The 16,404-nt window shown below is 40.9% G+C and overlaps 1 protein-coding gene across 1 annotated transcript in view; it reads left to right on the plus strand.

Moving 5' to 3' along the window:
* The window catches only part of oprl1 (opiate receptor-like 1), a 167,820-nt gene that overhangs the window by 68,266 nt on the left and 83,150 nt on the right, over nt 1-16,404 (plus strand). The gene's annotated exons all lie outside the window — the stretch shown is intronic.

Genomic DNA, 16,404 nt, shown 5'->3' on the forward strand with positions numbered 1-16,404 from the left:
TACGGCACCCCAGATTCAAACGTCCAAAAACACATAATTGAAACCACAAAATATCTCCATACTGCTCGTCCGTAGTGATCCAAGTGTCCTGAAGCCCCGACATAAAAAGTTGTTTAGAAAGCCTCATTTGAACTCTGTTTTTAGCCTCATTGTAGCCTGTAGCTCTGACTATCTCTCTGGGCACTGGTCTCACGCTGGCTGGTTGGTGCAGCCTGGACCCAAATGTTTTTGTTGCCATTTGCGGAGCCTGGGCTGCCTACAGAGACCAGACTTTCATAAGTTAATATTATTGTAATGTTAATTTGTTAAGTGTTTTTTTATGATATTTTAAAACTGTTAATAGAGTTCATATACCTTTTTATTTCTAGGTATTTCTAATTTTCCTCAGCAATAAATAAATAAAAACATTGTTTTTTTAATAATTTAAAACTGTTATACAAAATACTCACACACTTCTGAAAGGTGGCCCATTTGTGCCACTTTTCAACCTCCATAAAAAACTCATATTTTGAGGTATCGGTTCAGGCACCGTTTAAGCACCGGTCGGTTCGGCACCAGTATCAGAAAAAACCCAAATGATACCCAACCCTAACTTACATAAATGGGTCTAAGATGGGTTTAATGGGTTTTCACAGCACTGCATTTTTATAAACTGGTGTTTTCCCCATTGGGGTTGTGTTCTCGAGTGAGGGTAGAATGGAGCGTGAGATGGATCAGGACCCTTGTGGTGAAGAGGGAGCTGTGCCAGAAGGCAAAGCTTTCAATTTACTGGTCCATCTACATCCCAACCCTCACCTATGGTCATGAGTGGCTGGGCTCAGCTTTAGTGATAGAGTGAGGAGCTCGGACATGTGGAGGGAGCTCTGAGTAGAGCTGCTGCTCCTTCGCGTCGAAAGGGGTCAGTTGAGGTGGTTGAGGCCTCCTGGGCTGAGGTGTCCGCACATATCCAGCTGGTAGGAGGTCCCAGGAAATGCATATTGGTCTCCAACATCACAACATGTTTTACCACACTCCACCGCACAGATAATGTAATAACCATATATGCTGTACATCAGAAAGACTCGATGTGGCAGTAAATGTCTTCTAATAATCTGGACACAATCACAGCTAATGCTGACGGTGCATTCACATGGTCTCCTCAACACTCAGGCAGCCAGTGGTTTCCTGATACCTGATGATTAAAACTAACCTACAAAAAGGTGGTTTCACATATGGAGACGTCAAACTCTGTCGACCCCGGCTGCAGAGGACACATTTATTGATGGCCTTTTTCTAACTTCAGCTTGTAAGCATCTAAATGCATCCTTAATCAAAATCTCGTCATTAGGAGCAGTAATAAATTAGCAGTGGCCTCATTAGAAAACAATGAGATATGGTCTGTGCTCAGAATAAATCAAAGCTGCTGACCTCCTGCTGATATCATCACCGTAAATTACTTCTTAGATTTTCCAATTTTCTGCAACCATTTGTTCCTTTACACTTGAAGTTATATTTAACACAGTGTGAAGTAGAGACCAGTGAACTGAAGTGGGGGATTTGATTTATATTGCTACCAGTGGACTTTTCTAGATGGACTATTAAACCACTAATCATATTTTCTGCTTCATAGCCTGTTCCACCGCCTGTTTCAAATGTTTTCAGATTAACTATTGGCCATGCAGACTTAGTTGTGCTCACATTCTGTCTCTATGAAAAGCTGTGATTCGTGAGCTAACCTGCTCATTGTTTGCAGACATTCCACCTTGAAATAGTTTCTGTTTTTTTGTAAAAGTTCAAAAACCAAGTTTGAAGGCGTAACAATGAGGATGTTTTGACAGTAGAGGCTTTCATTGTGTAGCCGTCATCTGAAAGCAGGCACTGCCTTTGACAAAGGCATATCTGACGCCTCCAGTGCATTCATTTGTCTTTACTTCCCATGCAGACCAAGAATTAATGGAACAGCGTTGTTTCTCCAAAGACATCCTCGTCTGTATTGATACTGCTTCTGTCTGTGGGAGCCAATTTTTTAACATCTTAGGTTTGATTATATCCACTGACTTACACTGCATTATCCACTGCATTTTTCTGCCATTCATAATTTCCAAAATAGCTCTGTGCCGTCCTCTTGTCCTACAGTTTGACCGCATAGACGATGATTTTCTCGCAGACAAAGATAGGAACAGACGAGGCAGAGTGTTTGTGTCACTGTTTGGGGACAGAAGGAGGACAGAAAAAGAAAGGGTTTAGCCAAAGAGACAAACGCCTCAGACGAGACAGTGAGATTGAGAGGGAAAGACGAGGCAAAGTCACAGCTGTGATCATTTTGGAGGTTTAACAAGCGTGAGACTGAATCTAATTGTCACCTTCATGTTTGTAGTTTGGAGAGTAACAGATGGTCCATTGATTTAATACTGATGAAAATATTTCCTTCAAGGGCTCATTGGAAACTAGGGCTGAATAATCATTTTTATATCAAAATTCAAATTAAAAAGCAACTTAAATTTTTCACAATGTCTAAATGTAAAGGTTCCCAACCTTTTGCATATGTGATCCATTAAAATGGAGTAATGCCTGCTTGTGACCTATTAATATGATACTGGTGTGAACATGAGTTGGCTTTGACTTTGGCTTCTTCAGTTGTATTATTTGAAGAGTTTTTTGTTTTTTTGTTTTTTTTATGGCCTGAAGAGGTAAAAGTAATGCAAGTTTATTAGTCAAGCGCATTTCATACATGACCTGTATGTTGTCATGATAAACATTATTCCAGGTTTAGTCTGCAAACATAAATGTCAAGTATACCAGTTATGTAATATCTTACTAAATTTGAATTCAGTTGGTGTATTTTTGTATTTATTTTGTTTTTGGGTTGTCCATCGGTTCCATTCTTGTAAACACGATATCTCAAGATCGCCTTGAGAAAGCCAGCAGGATATCCCAGATGACACCGGGTGAGAGGCAGGGTTCACCCTGGACAGGTCACCAGACTATCACAGGGCTGACACATAGAGACAGACAACCATTCACACTCACATTCACACCTATGGACAATTTAGAGTCACCAATTAACCTGCATGTCTTTGGACTGTGTGAGGAAGCTGGAGCACCTGGAGAAAACCCACGCTGATACGGGGAGAACAAGCAAACTTCACACAGAAGGGCTCCTCCACTCTGGGGTTTGACCCAGAAACCCTCTTGCTGTGTGGCGACAATACTAACCACTGTAATTTGGCGGATACGTGGAAACTTTATGTTTCAGTAATGCTTTGGTTAATGTGTGTTTGGGTTTTGGCACCAAAAAACTAGAGATCATGTTGGGGCTTAAAAACCCGGTTTTGCTGGAACAATCAAGGCTGGAGGAGCCGACGATGTCTCTGTATGAAACAACTGCTTTTCATGGCACTGTCCCAGCAGGAAACGCCGGCAAGTCTTGGTAAAAAGCAACCACTTTTTGTGACACTATCCTGGCTGGTAACGCATCGACAGGTCGCTAAAAAACAAACAAACAAAAAAACACATTTGGTGGCTAAAGAGCTGCTGGAAAACGCAGTGGTGGCTCGCCAATAAACAAGTGCTGTTGTTGTTTCCTGGTTTGAGACAGCGGTCCACAGCTCGGCAGGCATTCAGCCTAAGTGTCACTTTATCCACCATCACCTGCACCTCCCAAATAATACAGCTCATACACTATGTCACTTTAGAAACGCTGATATGATATGTATGACATGCATAGGGATGTAACGATATGGAAAATTTGAAATCTCGATTATAGTGACCAAACTATCACGGTAAACGATAATATCGTGATATTTTTTTGAGTGCTGTAAAGTGTCCAAAAAAAAGATACACTGAAATAACTCATACTAAAATGTTAACAGCCAGAATCTTATATTAAAATAAACAAAATTGTCACACCGCAGTGAGGTTTGTCTTGTCTTGGGATTTTGGTCTTGTCATTTCCTGTTTTATTTTGAAGGCCTTACTCTCCTCTCGTTTCAGAGCACTTGCCCTTCCTCATGTGTCATCTGTGTGTTTACCCTGATTACCAATTGTCTCCACCTGTTCCCCATTACCTCCGTGTGTTTAAATAGTCTGTGTCTCCCTTGTCTTGTGCCAGAGTGTCTTCGTCTGATCACCCGAGCTCATCTCCGAGCCTTGTTCCACAGCCACAGTGTTGCCTCACGTAAGCCGTTGTTCCTCTAAACGAGTGATTCTTGTTTGTAACTTTTATAGCTTAGCTTCTTGCCTTAGCTCAGGATTATTTTTCATAGTTGTTTGTTTTCCTCCTTTGGAGCGACTTTGATTTTGTTGTTCATAGCTTAACTTAGGTCTTCCTTTTTAGGAGAAAGTTTATTTTGAGTTTAATCTGATTTTCCTCCTTTGGAGCGATATTGATTTTGTTGTTAATGTCCATAGTTTACCTTAAATCCTCTGTTTTTTAGGAGTGAGCTTATATTGAGTCTCGTCTGGTTTTCCTCCTGTCGGAGTGTTATTTTGTTAAAATCTTCACATAGCCTTTTGTTTGCCTCCTCTGGGAGTGACTTTTAATTTGTTATTTTTCTTAGCTGCTGGTATTTCCTCCATTTGGAGCGTTTTTTTTTTTTTGTTTGTTTGGTTTTTTTTTTGTTACCTTCCTTTTTAAAAAAACCTCTAGGTAAATTTCATAGTCACTGTTCATTTTGTCACTCGGTTTAGAGAACGTTGGTTTTGAAAATAAAGTCAATTTAAACCAAGTCATCTCTGCGTCTGAGTCCTGCCTGGAGTCCTGGCCTGACAAAAATATGTAAACACATTACAGGAACAAAACTTATTTGTCTGGTGCATTTTAACAGTCAGCAAAATATGTAAACAATTTATATATTAATTTATTTATTAGCACAAGAGGAAAAATATATATAAAATCAAAACAATGCAAGAGTAGAACAAAAAACATGCAATATATAGAACAGATATCACGAATGTGCAGCAGAAACCAAAAAACCCTAAGGGCAATGGTCATCATTACACTGAATAGTTCACATATTAGAAGTGTGCATGTGAGTCAGAGGATTACCTTTATAAGAAAAGGAGTGCATGCTCTCGTGTGTGTGTGTGTGTTAGGTCAAGACTGTGAGCAGTGAATTTAATTAACCTTGTAAAACCGAGAGCCCCCATTAAGGCTCTCTTAGCGTTACGTTATGTTACGCCGGTTTATATTCTGTTGGCTCCGCTCAGTGTCTACAGCTCCGTTTCGTTTTTTCACTTAGCAACATAGCTGCTAATACGGCTATTAGCTACTCAGCTAGTACTAGCTCCTAAGTGTCTTAAACAAAAACGGAAAACCTAGTCGCCGTTTAGGAGGACAGATATGGCTCAAATGTCCCGTATACGTCGAGAGTTATACATTATGACAATCTTAGTAAAAACACAATAACTAACGTTTGCATGGCATAACTTGCATTGGCTGTAAAGCTGTGGATGATGGTCACAGAGATGAGCCAGCAGATTTGTAGTGTTGCAGCAACTTTCTTTCTGCATGTTCTGCACACAGGATAGTTGTCCTCCACCAGCTGTCCCTCGGCATTCTTCAGAAACCCAAAGTACGCCCAGTGTCCTGAGTGTCCCAAATGTCCTGAGTGCCGCTATCACCACCTTCCGCCATGTTTTCATTCTTTGTGTTTACACATGCTACACATTCACGCAGCGCCTGCATCGCGAGACTTGAATGAGGCTGTTATTACATATCCTGATAATCCACCGTGATAATGCAATTAATTTAAACATAAACGGTTTAAAAATTAACCGAGATTTACCGTATTATTGGTAATCGTTACATCCCTAGACATGCACAGATGTAAGGTATTGTAACTTTTCTCCTGGCGACAGGGCTGATTGGTGACACTAATCTTGGTTTCATATCTTATAACTGTGCTGATTGTATAGATCTTCTGTGCTGTCAGATTGAAGATGTGTGTGAAGCATCCATGTATTAGTATTTGTAGCTTCTTTGCAGCATCATCCATTATTTGTCCACCTGTTGTCTACTGTCAAGGCTGCATAGCATTCCTATGCCTGTTACGGTTTGCTATATTTAAGTGTGTGTATGAACTATTTGTGAAAGTGCACTTTGCCGGCACTGACAGTTCAACATCCAGTGACCTGTTCTCAGTCATAAAGAGCGATTAACTTTTGAATGAAAAGGAAGTGTTTACTAAATGTTTCAGTCTGTGTTAAAGTATCTGGGTTATTGACATGGAGTAGAAATAACATCTTCAGAGACACAGTGAGTCTCCTCTCTCCCTCTGCTCCCATTTTCTTTCACTGCCGCAGCTAACAGCGTCAGGGGAAATTACTTTCAGCCTCTGTTTTTTGAGAATGTACTCGAAGAAAACGATGTCTCTCTCGCTGACACTTTATTATTTTTACCAGTAGGGATTGTGATATTGATGTGTGTGTGTGATAAAGACAGAAACAGAGGAAGTCAGTTTTATACAATCCGAAATTGCACCATGGACAATTACAAGGAGATTGAGTTTGGATTTTTTTTGTGTGTACACATAATGTTTTTTGTCGGATACAATCAAATCGGTCACTTGTGTCGGGCTGAAGGAGCACAAACAAAACTAAAGCAGCCAATGAATCCATGTTGGAGGAGAAACGGTGCTGGTTGTTCGGATTCATCTCCATTACCGATCAATACACAAATACAGAACAAAAAATGGAGCACAGGTCTAAAGACATGGAAAAAAGGTATGCAGAACAAACCTGTACATTCTGTTTTGTATTGGATGTGACATTTTCCGCATTAATGTGTCAGGGACAAACACTTGTAGATGGCTTTTAGCTCTGAGGTGGAGGCCACTCAGTCAGTGGGTCAATCAGTCTGTCAGTGAAATGCAGAAAGAGTGGCCTGAGGTCCAGAGACATGATGAGGTTACACTGACCTTCCTGTGTGGTTGAAGCTCTTTTAGTAGTACTGAGAGTTCAGCTCTGTGCCCACATGATTCATAGAAGAACCAAGACTGTCCTCGTTTACCTGTGAAGCAAAGATGGAAGTAGGAAGTAGGATGTTAGGGAGGACGTTGGGGTAACTGGGTGGATGGGTCAACAAAACGCGTGACTTTTTCGCAGAACATCTGTTTTCCAACCAACACAATCTCATCCTTAGTCTAAAAAATAACATTCATACCTTAATCTAACCAATTCTTAACCACTGATCTAGAAAAACAAAACTGTCATATGAATCACTGCGGGTTAAAGAGAGTGTTGCTGCCATTTTTAAGCTTTTTGAAGACAGTGACAAACTATGTTGTTCTGTCGAGAAGGGCATCAGATCAGAAAACACTCTCATGCATCACTTTGGAAGGAAGTGATGAATTATATATTATGTCACTGAGTTTAGAGGACTGAATAGCAAATAAATACCATTATGCTGACCTTCTGGAAACTGAGATTGGAGGCCTAACTTTCAGGTGTTTGTTTTCTTCCTGTGTGTCCTTGTGTATCAGTCTGTGCCCCGTCTCTAAATTTGGGCTTTTTTGTGGGTCACTGAATGCAGCACAGACAGAACTCTTCCTGTTTTGTCAGCAGCAGTTTGAGGAGTTTTGAGTCACGGGGTGGATGATTTATCAGTCAAAGCTGATCTGATCAGGTCAGATTGATGGAGGACATGAGCGAAAGCTTTGTGAGTTAAAGCAAACTTTCAGACGCAGCATAATAAACGGTCAAGTTTCATCTGCTGCTCTGTCTGTTCTCAGAGTACGAGTGTAGAGCAATGAATAACCAAACGATATATATTGTAAAGCAGTACCCCCTCTCCTACCTTACAACTGTGTTCCTTGTCACTAGATATTGCATGTTGATTTGTTAGTTGGCATGACAAGATTACATATGAAGACAGCACAGGAGTCACTTAGTAAAGATTGAACGGCTCATTGCATGGACAGAGCTGTTCTGTGCCCAAGCTCAAGACCACAACCCAGCGTAGTTGCCTTCGCTGATGTAAATGGCTGTATGTTCAGTACTCACCTGCCGAAGATTCCTTGTCCATGTCATAGTAGCCTAGCTTACTTCAGAAACAGAAAGCACGACAATATATTCCAACAACTCTCCTAATAAACAGTTCTGCTCCAAAAATAGAAAATCAAACCATGGTGGTGATATTTTAATCGTGGCAGGCTGCCTCACATAAATGAATGTGTGGGAAACCGTGATTTTGTCCTTCTGTCAACAGATTGAATGTGGTCGACGGCAAACTGGGTTAAAGTTGAAATAATTTGAACCTGGAGCACAACAGTTAAATGTTGAAGATCTTTGTTATGCTAAAAATAAGCTAGCTTTAGTTGCTAGCTTGCTTGCTAAATGTCCACTATGACTTTAGGTACGCTGCTGTTTGGTGTCATCCTAGCACTGTTTTCCATGTCATAATTAATTGCTATATGTAGTATATTCTGCTGTTGTGTATAATTACATGAAAAATTCTGAGTGATGTCACAGTCGAGTCGAATTAGCTTTTCCAGGGCCCTATAACTTCAAATTTGTTATTGAATAAATAAATATACAGTACTGTAAAACCCAGTTTACATGGTTTGAAATAATAAAAAGGCAAACTAGTTTGAGGATGAGAAATGAATCACTGTGACAATGAAAACTAACAACATGACTGGTTTGGCAAATAAGCAGCGCACAACAACTGGAGCTGCCTTCAAGGAAGTTCCTGTAACAGCTCAAACAGTCAGTTTAGATAAAAGAGAAGAACGTGAGGAACAGTGCAGAGAGACAAGAAGTGATTACAATTGTGTGTATGTGTGCGTATGAGGAAGATAAATTCAGAATTTAGCTATAGTGGTACCTTCAGATGCTGCCATGTTTGCCATGTTCGTGAGGAGCATCCTCCACATCACACTCTTGTGATCTTTTAAACCTTGTAAGTGGGAACTGTTTGACAGCTGCAAATTCACAGGTAGTGATCAAAGCTGACATTTTTGAAAATGGCAGGCCTTTTGTAAATATGTCACTTTTGTCATGCGTTCTTTTCTTCTTCCTCTGCATGGTGCTGACGCACAAACAAAAATAACTGAATCACTGTTTTTGAAAAGAGAACAAGGCAGAGACCTTGGTGGTCACCCAGCATTGGCATTCTGTCAGATTTAACAGTTTGAGTGTGTTTATGCAAGTTGGTCTTTGGAATCAGCCCCTCTTAGGCTCTGTGCGTCAGTAACAGTTGAGCAAGCTTTGACCCCAGCAGAACCTCAGATAACTTTCCCCTCTCCTGTTACACTTAGATGATACTTGACTCCTCTCCTCACCATTGCTGCATAAACAGAACTCTTGTTGCTATGTGTGATGAAGAATGGATGAGGTGAGACTCATTGTTGAGGTCGAGAAATACTCAGAGCTAAACTCCCCACAGTCCTGACATTATAAAGACAATGGCCAAAAAGAAATTGCCTGGTGAGTCATAGCTCTGGAGATCTGCACTTCAAGTGAGAAATTAACTTTAATTAGTGGGTGTCCACACATGATTTTAAGCTAATGCAGATGTAGAAGAGGCACAGATCTATTAGATTTCAGTTTTGCCTTAAAATACCTGCTTTTGGTGGCTAAAAAGCCGCTGGACGAAAGACAGTTTCTTGGTTAAAAAACCCCAAACCAATCACATTTCATTGCACTATCCCTGGTGAAAAACACAGCAGCAGGTTGCTAAAAAAAAAACAAAAGTACTATTCGGACAGGATCAGTTTCACATAGGGATGTGGACTAATGTCAGTTTACCACAGGATGTCTGTAATATAAATATCCGATTCGCACAGGACAAGGAATCTCCATAATTCTACCAGAGATGGGAGCGATAACTTGGTTTGCGCCCTGGCGTCACCTCCCTGTCGGCATGTGCGTGCTACGTTGCTTCCTGTATGTGTAACGTTTATATGAAATATTGCCCATGATCAGGATTGTGTGTACACAACAATTAGCATCATGGATTTACATTAGGCCTACCTAACACAACCAGAAGTCTCGTGGCTCTGAAAAGTGTTTTCTTCTCGACTTTTTTGATTGGTAGGGCTATGCCATCATTAGATGAATGTCCACTGTCACAACTGCCGACAACACCGAATGCTTCTTCAAGTGCCTCCATCATCGAAAAAACCCGGAAACCTAGTTGTAAACAGGATGTGACGAAATATTTACATACATTTTTACAGAGAATTGCGTTCGCACGGGATTAATATTACCCGAGGTATTTTCTCCAGACTGTTTTACAGAAGCTAAAAGTTGCCGTAATTTTTACTGACATTATCCGTAATGATTACAGACATGCCGCGTTCAGACGGGACTAAAATCCCTGGTAATAATTACTTTACCCCACGTCTCCATGTTAAACTAATCCCTTCTGAATAGGGCTAAAGTTTGGTGGGCAAAAAGTCACTTAAACACAGCGATGACTCACCAAAAAGCACCCAGTTTTGTGTTCTTCACCAGGTGCCACACCATCCACTGTCCCCTCCATCCCCCTGTGACCAAGTCAGCTCATTTACTACGTCACTGTAGAAACGTCGATATGATACGTATGAAACCAGCAAACGTGACGTATGTGTGATTTGCAAAAATGTACAATGCCAACATTTTCTTTTGCTTGAGGAGAAAGACAAGCTCAGTGCCATCGTCTGTAGTCAGTAGAACATGCACAGAGTATTTTACTGGTCCCAGAGGGGGAAAGGGACACATACAGTACAGGCCAAAAGTTTGGACACACCTTCTCATTCAATGCGTTTTCTTTATTTTCATGACTATTTACATTGTAGATTCTCACTGAAGGCATCAAAACTATGAATGAACACATGTGGAGTTATGTACTTAACAAAAAAAGGTGAAATAACTGAAAACATGTTTTATATTCTAGTTTCTTCAAAATAGCCACCCTTTGCTCTGATTACTGCTTTGCACACTCTTGGCATTCTCTCCATGAGCTTCAAGAGGTAGTCACCTGAAATGGTTTCCACTTCACAGATGTGCCTTATCAGGGTTAATTAGTGGAATTTCTTGCTTTATCAATGGGGTTGGGACCATCAGTTGTGTTGTGCAGAAGTCAGGTTAATACACAGCCGACAGCCCTATTGGACAACTGTTAAAATTCATATTATGGCAAGAACCAATCAGCTAACTAAAGAAAAACGAGTGGCCATCATTACTTTAAGAAATGAAGGTCAGTCAGTCCGGAAAATTGCAAAAACTTTAAATGTGTCCCCAAGTGGAGTCGCAAAAACCATCAAGCGCTACAACCAAACTGGCACACATGAGGACCGACCCAGGAAAGGAAGACCAAGAGTCACCTCTGCTTCTGAGGATAAGTTCATCCGAGTCACCAGCCTCAGAAATCGCAAGTTAATAGCAGCTCAGATCACAGACCAGATGAATGCCACACAGAGTTCTAGCAGCAGACCCATCTCTAGAACAGCTGTTAAGAGGAGACTGTGCCAATCAGGCCTTCATGGTCAAATAACTGCTAGGAAACCACTGCTAAGGAGAGGCAACAAGCAGAAGAGATTTGTTTGGGCCAAGAAACACAAGGAATGGACATTAGACCAGTGGAAATCTGTGCTTTGGTCTGATGAGTCCAAATTTGAGATCTTTGGTTCCAACCGCCGTGTCTTTGTGAGACGCAGAAAAGGTGAAGGGATGGATTCCACATGCCTGGTTCCCACTGTGAAGCATGGAGGAGGAGGTGTGATGGTGTGGGGGTGTTTTGCTGGTGACACTGTTGGGGATTTATTCAAAATTGAAGGCACACTGAACCAGCATGGCTACCACAGCATCCTGCAGCGACATGCCATCCCATCCGGTTTGCGTTTAGTTGGACGATCATTTATTTTTCAACAGGACAATGACCCCAAACACACCTCCAGGCTGTGTAAGGGCTATTTGACCAAGAAGGAGAGTGATGGAGTGCTGCGGCAGATGACCTGGCCTCCACAGTCACCGGACCTGAACCCAATCGAGATGGTTTGGGGTGAGCTGGACCGCAGAGTGAAGGCAAAGGGGCCAACGAGTGCTAAACACCTCTGGGAACTCCTTCAAGACTGTTGGAAAACCATTTCAGGTGACTACCTCTTGAAGCTCATGGAGAGAATGCCAAGAGTGTGCAAAGCAGTAATCAGAGCAAAGGGTGGCTATTTTGAAGAAACTAGAATATAAAACATGTTTTCAGTTATTTCACCTTTTTTTGTTAAGTACATAACTCCACGTGTTCATTCATAGTTTTGATGCCTTCAGTGAGAATCTACAATGTAAATAGTCATGAAAATAAAGAAAACGCATTGAATGAGAAGGTGTGTCCAAACTTTTGGCCTGTACTGTAGACCTGGCAGTGCAGGAGAAATGTTGACTGGTGGTCTCGTCTTCTTCAGTCTCTACTTTTTCCTTTTTTAGGGACCAGAAGCCTCAATTTGGAACGTTTTGCCTTGTTCATAAAAGTTAATATTGTGAACATATCCGTCTGTACCGAAGTCCTTGCTGTTGGCTTCTTGAAGCTATGTTGTGTGACACCCAGGAACTATCTTACAAACACTTATGTCCTTGTCTGACCTAGCAACAGCAACTAAGGGTAGCGGGACTTAGGATTGGTCACTTGACCTTGACCTATGATTTGTTAAACTAATCCATCAGTGCCACGAAATCTGGTGCTTTATCTAACTCTCTAAATGGCTCATTGGACCCTCTTCCTCTTCAGTGGTTTAATGGCACTGGTAGTGAAGGGACACTCACATTTTCTTTTGCAGATGTTAGAGCAATTCTGTCAAACAATTAACTGATCAATCTTACAGTTTTTCTCAATTGTTCACACACAAATACTTGAGACACAATGACCAAAACATGTAACTCATGCACCAACCCCCTGAACCAATTCTGCTAAACCACAAGCACAATTCCTGCTTTACACTCAAATTGCAGTTCTAAAACACATTTTTTCAAAACACTACACACAATTCTTTGCATTTGACACAATTTTCATGAAGAAAATCTCTTGTTTTCACAAGGAACACACTGTCATTCAAAATTCTAAAGTTAATTGCCCTACTATGCACACTGACTCATCACATGGGCAAACACCTGTCACACAGTTTTACAAATAGCAATCAGAGCTTTAGCATAAAAGGGCAACAGGTGAGCTTTTCTGTTTTGGAGCAATGGATGCCAACATTGGAAACAGAGGCAGAGCCAGAGCCAGAGCCAGAGGAGTGAAGTGCAACACACACCGCCGCTGTACGCCGTGCGTCAAAACGCCAGCCTCCATTATATTCTATGAACCAACCCACACTGGCACCGGCCGACGCGCCGTGCCGTTCTGCTTCAGCCCACTGCTCTATTTCCAGCGTGGCCGGCGCTCATGGCGGCGCTGCGAGAAAAGCCTTTTATGTACGTCTCGTCTCGTAGGATCAACTCCGGTTGTTTCAAATTTTTAATAAGACGACTTTGATAAGAAACTCACCCGTGAAATTCAAGTTGTTGTTGCCTCAAAGTTTTTCCTCTTCTTCTTCTGTTACTAGCAGTTGGCAACTAGTGTAGGTACAGCCACCTAGCGGGCTGGGGTGGGAAATACATGTCGACGGTGCCGCTGCGCGCCGCTGCCAGTGTGTGTTGGGGGGTGGCCCTTGACGGCCACAGCGCTGCGCTGGCGGTGGTGTGTGTTGCACTTGAGAGTAAGAGGAGGAGGACGGGGAGGACGAGGACGAGGAAGGCCAAGGACCGTAATCTCTGATGAGATCTGAGACACTTTTTCTGCCTGGAGATGGAAAGTGTATGACCGAAATCCACAAACGCGTATACCCCTTCTCCAAGCTATGGAAGACGCATGTGGAGATATAGCAGTTGATGCTTTTCATGGCTGGATTCGCCATGCTAGGCGATATTTCCCTCGCTGCTATGATGCAGCATAGTGTTTTCTTTTTTTTACTGTAACTGTATAAAGTAAATTTTTCTGTTGTTTTGTATGTAGACCGGCCAGCCGATATATCGGGCCGATATTTGAGTTTTTTACTTGTATCGACATCGGCCGATACGCGCGTGGGTTCGCGGATTTATTTTTCCCTGGCATGATTTACAGACAGGCATCCACGGGCAGCTCTGTGTTGCCGGAAGACCCTGCAGCGCACATGCAGCAAATCCTACTGTGTACAGTAGTTGTTGTTTTATTTATGCTTCAGCTTAAATATTTGTTTATTTTATAAAGACATTACTGGAAGATTTAAGAGCACTGAACTCTTTTTTTTATTTGAATGTATAATAATAATAATAATATTCTACCTGTTCTACCTCAACTTTCCATCTTGTTTTAGTATTTTTTACTGTTCAATAAATGTTTCTTATTTTAAACTTGAGACCTGTAATATTTGTTATCATTGTGTCATTTTTTTGATGTAAACTGAGGGAGCAAAAGCAGTATCGGCCCCAAATATCGGCTCAAGAAAATCGGCAGTCCATAATCGGTCATCAGCTAAGGGTGATGGAAAAAAATTGGTATCGGCATCGGCCTTAAAAAAATCCATATCGGTCTACCCCTAATGTAGACCACTGTATGTGCAACTTTGTGTTGGTTGGGATGTACACTGTGTACATTGTTTTTGTGGGAAAAATAAAATCTATTTGTTACCGTCTATTTGTGTGTTCTGAGTATAAAAACAATATTCTAAAATGTTTTACAACACACTTACTTATGTACTGTCTGTAGTAAGTGTAACACTGAACAAAAAAAAGGCCTAAGTCATTATGATGAATGGAGAAGAAGTGTTTTCCATTCATCATAGTGTTTTACATTGAGCACATCAGTGTTCAACTGGTTCTTATAAATGTCTATTCATATGATGGTTTGTGTGTGTCATTTGAAAACAAAATACCATTTTGAGAAGAAATAACATTGTTTTGAATGTAAAGTTTCATTTTGCAGGAGAATTGAGGGGTTTTGCCCATTGTGTGTGTGTTTTTTGATTTGTGTGTAGAGTTCTGAGAGTATGAGGCATGCTTTCAGAAAATGTGTGTAAACAATCGAAAAAAAAACTGTAAAACCAGGATAAGATATGCTGACAGTTTGGGGTTAGGCGTTAAGTATAGATAATTCAAAATACAACATGGATGCACACACAAACTCTGATTAAGGCAACATTTCCCATGAGGCTTTGCAGTCGCCTCGTAGTGCCTGCAGTATTTCAGGACCTGTCGATGACTGTGATACTAAACTGAAAAAAGAAAAAAAAAAAAAAAATCCTGTTGGATTTAGAGGCGTCAGAATAATTAATTCTCACTGCGATTATCCCTGAAGGTGAGTTCATGATGTGAGTGTGTGTCTGTGTGTGTGCATGTGCGCATAAGGGGGTTGTGTTGTTTGTTGTGTCCACTCGTGCTCATCAGAGCTACTCGAGTTCTCTGAATTGGATCCTGATTGTCTTAATAAAGTGGGCTTTTGATACTGAGTCTGAATAAAAAGCATGTGTTTGAAGTGTGTGTGTGTGTGTGTGTGTGTGTGTGTGTGTGTGTGTGACCTGTGGGACTGCTGTGAGTGGGATGGATGACAGAACAGTGGGAACTCCAAACTCACTGAACAACTTCACCTTATTAGCCATTAAAAGGACGTCTCAGTGGTTTATGATCAGTTAGACCGTTCAGAAATGAGGCTCTTTGGGATTAGAAGAGGAAGTTAAATGGACGTCTGCATTTTCAAGGGTAATTGGGGAAATGAAGTGTTATCATCATGGGGTTTGATTAAATTTTACTATGCTGATTGTTGTTGCTGAAATTTTAGCCAAGCAGGGCGGACCTATGAAATTAGATAATTACAGATGAATTTCAGTTCTCCTGTGTTTTGGTGTTTTTTTTCACAGATGGCTGGGATTTGCATTCACAGGTGTCTTGATACATTATTTGATAGCACCTAAGTAATGATACAACTAAAATTTATTTTGATATTTGAATCGTCCCCCTGTAAATCAGTTTGTTGTATAAAAAGTCACAAATGGACTCAGCTGTCATATTTACTAAAACTGATATCACCAAAGGCAACCATGATCTAAACCACGGAAGTATTTTCAGATACACCTACACAGGTCTCAGGCTAGGGCTGGGCGGTATGACCCAAAATTCATATCACAGTATAAACTGAATCCCTTCATGGTAACGGTATATATCGCGGTATAAATGTCGCGGTGTAAAACTTATAATGGAAGTGTTTCTGAATGGGTTTTGTAGTCCCTTAGCAATTAAATTGATTTAAAAAACAACAACAACAAAAAAAGCAAAGATATAATGTAAGTTTTTGAGCATTTATTGTGCAGAAGAACAACAGAAGTAAGGATAGTGCCTCAGAAGTACAAAAATTCTTACAAAAATAAAGTGGATATTGTAAACAGTACTTCAAGTAAGAGAGGTTTTCTATAAGGCAAATGGCAAAAACAGTGAAAA

The sequence above is a fragment of the Epinephelus lanceolatus genome, chromosome 8, assembly GCF_041903045.1.
Source record: "Epinephelus lanceolatus isolate andai-2023 chromosome 8, ASM4190304v1, whole genome shotgun sequence".
NCBI lineage: Eukaryota > Metazoa > Chordata > Actinopteri > Perciformes > Serranidae > Epinephelus > Epinephelus lanceolatus.